Consider the following 6,000-nt stretch of genomic DNA (forward strand, 5'->3'; position numbering starts at 1 on the left):
ACCTCCTGGGTTCAAGCAATTCTCCCACCTCAGCCTCCCAAGTAGCTGGGATTACAAGCATGCACCACCATGCCCAGCTAATTTTTGTATTTTTTGTAGAGACAAGGCTTCACCATGTTGGCCAGGCTGGTCTCAATCTCCTGACCTCAAGTGATCCACCCGCCTCGGCCTTCCAAAGTTCTGCGATTACAGGTGTGAGCCACCATGCGTGCCCTAACTTGCTTTTATACATATAAGATGAACTATTCCATTGTGAAATTTATTTTTTGAAGCCGTTATACCAACATCATTTTTTTTTCTGGCCTATATTTTACTTGTTATTCTTTACATTCTGATGTCTGCCCTACAAGCATCCTTGAAAAGATAGTCTTGAACAAAGGCAGTCAGAGGCTTCTTCTCAAAAGATGTAAAGAAATGTGAGATATGTAGAGAACTCTCTCCTTGCAGTAAAGCAAGAGGCAGAGAGGCTGCAGCTATTCCGATAGACTGCTAAACTGTGGAATTAAGGGTGGCATTAATTATTTTTTTCTCTGCTCTGTTTCCTTCTGTTAGTTACTTGACTACTGTTTCTGGCGTCTAGCATAATGCCTCAGCACCTAATACAGTGCCCTGCATTGAAGAGTCCTTACTTTTTGAGAAAGTAGAAGGAAGGAAGGAATTCAGTTTCCTATTACTTCTGTAACAAATTGCCACAAACTCAGTGGTTTAAAACAACTATAGTTCTGTAGTTCAGAAGTCTCACATGGGGGTCTCTCTACTAAAATTGAGGTGTGAACACAGCAGCATTACTTACTAGAAGCTATAGGAGAAAATCTGTTTCTGTTTCAACTGCTAGAGGCCACCTGCATCCACTGGCTCATCGTCATTTTTTCTGGCCTATATTTTACTTGCCTCAAAATAAAAGGTTAGATTAATTTAGAATCTTGATTGTAAAATGTGAGAAGGCTCCCCTTCTCTGACTCCAAAGCCAGCAACATAGCATCTCTCTGACCCTGCTTTCAATGTCACATCTTTTTCTGACTCTAATATTTGAACTCTCCCTTCTACTTTTAAGGAAACTTGTAGTTACATTGGGTCCACCTGGATAATCCAGGATAATCTGTCAACCAATCAGCAACCTTAATTCTGTCTGCAATCTTAATTCCCCTTTGCATGTAACATAATACATTGACAGGTTCCAGGGATTCAGATGTGTATATCTTTCAAGGGACCATTATTATGCCTACCCCCTTGCTTTTGAGGGCAGTGCCCATTCAGACCACAGATTTAGCTAATGAGCAGGTCATACAGTAGCAGGAGAGTAATTTAGGTGAATGAAATCACTTAGAAGAATGTTATGAGCATGGCGAGCATGCTGAGCCTTGCTTAGCCAGTAAATCCAGTAATTATATTGTGATTTTTTAAAAAACCACTAAACTATAGATAAGACAAGGGCATGAGCATCGATCGCCATGACTTTTTTGGCCACACAGAAAAGGTTTGGCCTTAACATAGATCGATGGTTGACAATCAAAAGTGCTGAACAAGATTCCTGCTCGATGCCATCCTTTTGAAAAAGAATGGATAGAATGTGCACATGGAATCGGTAGTATTCAGGCAGAGAAAGAGTGCAAAATAGAATATGATGATTTCATAGAGTGTATACTTCAGCAGAAAACGATGAGACCTATGAGTACCATCAGGAAGCAGCGGGATAAGCTGATAAAGGAAGGGAAGTACACCCCTCCACCTCACCATGTGAGCAAGGGTTTATCACTAACGTGAGCTGCTCGGCCCTAAGCAGAGCAGCTGCTGATGTCTGAAGGCTGATTCCCATGTCCTCTGTTATCCACTGGAAAGGTTATTTACGGAAAACCTCCTTGTCAAAGTGTGTGAAAATAAATGATTGCTCCTTCACCCCCCCCCCCAAAAAAATCCACTAAACTGAATGATGCACAAATATATTAAAATAATTTTCCATTGTGGTAGAATTATGGGTCATTTAAATTGTTAATGTTGTTCTGCATTTATTAACTTTTCTACAATAAGGTTTTGCTTTGTAATGATTTGTTTTTCAGCATTTCAAACAGTCTGCATAGACTGTGAAAGCTACAAACAGAAAAGAAGTAAATGAAATGACACATATGAAATTAACATATACAGCTACTCTTCATAAAAAGAAAAAAACTTATATAAATGATAAAGGCTTAATACATAAATTAGATAATTTATAAAATTAGAAAATTTAGTAAATGAGGACAAATTTCACATATAATACCACTACTCCCAACACAATTCCTTTAAGAAGTTTGGTATAGTCATTCCTATTCCAACATAAATGGGAAAATAGACATATTAAAAACAGTGTTAACTGTGAATTATTCTAAAATATAGTTAAATTATCAAATCATCCTACTACGCATTTGGCACAGGCTGTTAGTAGTATCCTATTTCTTGTCGGAAGTTCTAGTATAGGTAAATAAGAAGGAATTAAAATGAAAAATATTAGACTGGAGTAAATAAGAATATTTTTTTTCTGGGCCGGGCACAAATGGCTCATACCTGGTTCCAGCACTTTGAGAGGCTGAGGTGTGAGGATCACTTGAGCCCAGGACTTTGAGACCAGCCTGGGCAACGGAGCAAGGCCTCATTTCTACAGAAAAAAAAAAAAAAAATCAACTGGACCTGGCGGTGTATGCCTACAATCCCAGCTACTCAGGAGGATCACTTGAGCCTGGGAGGGAGGGGCAGCAGTGAGCCATGATTGTACCACTGCATTCAGCCTGGGTGACAGAGCGAAATCCTGTTTCAAAAAAATAATAAATAAGATTTTTTTTTCTGACAAAGAAACCGATAATGGATGGCTTAAAACATGTTCAGAGGACAGAGAAACTCAGCAAACACTGTGCCCCCCATGCTTTTGTCTCTGTGTACCAGGTTAAGTTGTAAAGGCATCAGGAAATAACTAGGGCTTCTTATTCAAGAGTGTCAAATGAGACTCTCCACACAGGCTAGGCTAGAGTCTCTAAAAGTTACCACCTGCAAGTCCCAAGCCACTCTTAACCAGTCAAGAAATACATCTCACTGGCTGATGAGACTTGGACTTAGTTCTTTTGCTAAATGACCTAGTACCGGACATACTAGTGTAGGGGAAAAAACAATTTCTTCCCTTTTTCTTAGATTCTAGGTTGAGATACTCTCCTGAAGTCGGATTAACAAAAGAAAAATAAGCAGAAGTTTACTAACACTTGCACCCATTATGCGAGAGAGGCCTCTGGGCAAATGCATTTCTCTTTCAAGATAGTGTTTTAGGGTCCTTGCTGAAATGGTGTTTTAAAAATGACCCACAAATCCTATGTAGGGACGAGACAAAGAAGTGTTAAAAGACAACCCTTAGCCAAATTAAATTTAACAGAGTTTAACTGATCAAAAACAACTCATAAATCAGGCAGCTTCCTGAGCTAGAGTAGGCTGAGACTCCAGTGCAACCATGTGGTGGAAGAAGATTTACAGATGGAAAAGGAAAGTGACATACAGAAAACGGAAGTGCAGTAGAAAACAGCTGCGTTGGTTATAGCTTGGCATTTACCTTATTGAACATGGTTTGAACAGTTGGTCCCCTTTTGCCAAAACACAGTGGCTGCACAAGCGTAGGCTTTAGTCTGTTTACACCCCCATTTAAGTTATAGTTCACTATGTACAGAGAAACCTTTTAGGCTGAACTTAAAATATGTAAGGAGGTAGCTTCAGGCTAAAGATGATGTAATGGAAAAGAGTATCTTCAGGTTTCCAAAACACACAAAAAAAGTAGGAAGGTAAATGTATGGGAAGAGGAAAGTCTGCTCCTAGATCCTCTGGCACCAGTATCTCCGAGTTCTGTTTCTGAGCTGATAAGCAAGGGCAGCAAAGGAGCCCATCTTCAGGTGGGCAACGCAGAGGGGAGGGGCAGCATGTGCTCTTGCATTTTAACCTTAGTTTTAGCTCAATAAGTCTCTTATTTTAGAGAAGAATATTTTGGTTTCCTTCATCAGAGATATGTGCCTAGAACATGAAAAATTGGTTTTTTGCCTCTGTTTCCCTGTCTAGCACTCCTTTTCCTGACTAGAACAACTGGAGTTCTATCCAAAACCTCAACCTGTAACAGATGGGCTGGACCACTGACATTGTGCCAGCTCCAGCCCTAGAATACAGACTCACGTCTGCCCAGAACAGCTAAAGCCTTGCCATAGAGGGCATGATTTTCCAAAAGCACAATGCCTTTCTTTAGTATGGCTATATGTTTGTTTTTTTGTTATTGTTGTTGTTTTTGGTTTTTTTTTTTTTTTTTCATTATAAAAGCCATAATTACATGATACAACATTAGAAAATTTTACAAATAAAGACAAATTTCACACATAATATCACTACATCCAACACAATCCCTTTAAGACGTTTGGTATTATTCTTATAAAGTTTTTAATGTACAGTCATTTTTTTATAAACATGTAGAGCAACGTTCCCAGCTTCAGAATAAACTATGCTTATACCAGAACTCAGACATGTCTGGGCACATCTCAGGTCTTGCTGAGGCCTGCCAGGGGAGAGAATTGTGAGGTGAGTGGAGCTCCCAGTTGGGATTCATACCAGCCCCACAGACCCACATATGATTTCTGGGGAGAGAGGACAATGAATGGATATGAAAAACTCTTCCCACCAACCAACCAGCAAATGAAAACCTAATTTCATTACTGTTTGAAACCCAGATATCAGAATTTATCACTAAAGTGAGGGAAGAGTGATTCCTACAACTTCAGCAGGAATACAATAGGACTTTTCCTTTAAGGGCTTAGGGATAGCTTTCTCAGGGCACTAACCCAGAGGAGGAAGAGGAGGAGGAGGAGGAGGAGGAGGAGAGGGCAAGCTATGATCAGTGAGATGACTGAGGTCATTAGAACAAATGAGAAGGCCTCTGGAAATGTGAGGAAATGTCTGACGCTTCTAAAGAGGTTGAGGACAGAGGAATGTTATCGTGAACCTGTCATACCACCTCTAGCCTGGAATGGCTTAATGGAATTCAGGTTTATTTTGGAGCCTCATGGAGCAACGTTATATCCTGGTGCATTGTCTGTGTGCTCCAAAGATTACTTCCTTCCTTAGAATCACAGCTAATTGACATGTTAGAGACAGTGTTGGGGATTACACTGCAAGTTCCTGGAAGACTGGTACTGTGCCTACCTCATTCCCTGTTCCCAACACTTAGCACAGTGCTAGCACATAAGAAGTACCCCGTAAACAAATGCTAAGTAAATGCCAAATAAATGCAAAATGAAGCCCCGTACCCCTGGTGTACTAGGAACCTTTGGAGGTCATTGCTGATTTGGAGAAACCAGTGAACTCTGTGATAAGACTAAAATTGAAGACATCCTGCAAATTGCTCTAAGCTCTTCAGAGGGTAGAAACTGATAAAAAGCCTGAAAATCATTGGAGGCCTTATTGCAGACCATCTGCACAATTGTGATGGAAGGCTGTGGGCAGGACGTGATAGTTTTGGAAAGGTAAAGAGTGATTAGCTCTGAGAACATTAAAAGAAGGAGGTTTTTTGGGGTAAGAGAAACCTAAGAACCAGAAGCAGGTCAGAAATTGGGCATGCACACCTGAGGTTATATGAGCCGGAGAAGTAAATTCAAATGCAAAATTTAAGTGGCTTAACAATAAAAACACTTGCTATTAGGAAGTACAAATGCTTATCAACTGTCTGGAGGGTAATTTGGTAACATTGTTATAACCAACTATGTGCCAGACTTTAAATGTATTAACTCATTTGGTTTTCTCAATAGTCCTGAGCTAAGTATTAACATTAACTCTTTCATATAAATGGGGAACTCAGATGAATTAACTAATCCAGATATGTACAGTGAAGCTGCAAATACAGGCAGCTTAGATGGTCACAATTTGAACCAGGCTCTGATCTCTTTCTGTGTATTGTGAGGTGAGGGCCTTCTGAAAGATACTTCTGTTTCTAGGAATTTCTTCTAAGGATAG

At 39.9% G+C, this 6,000-nt stretch overlaps 1 pseudogene; it reads left to right on the plus strand.

Annotated features, from left to right (window-relative positions):
• The first annotated feature begins 1,417 nt into the window (after window positions 1-1,417).
• LOC120367751 (NADH dehydrogenase [ubiquinone] iron-sulfur protein 5-like) lies at window positions 1,418-1,930 on the plus strand (annotated as a pseudogene).
• Window positions 1,931-6,000: the final 4,070 nt, after the last annotated feature.

This window comes from Saimiri boliviensis, chromosome 3 (genome assembly GCF_048565385.1).
Source record: "Saimiri boliviensis isolate mSaiBol1 chromosome 3, mSaiBol1.pri, whole genome shotgun sequence".
Taxonomy (NCBI): Eukaryota; Metazoa; Chordata; class Mammalia; order Primates; family Cebidae; genus Saimiri; species Saimiri boliviensis.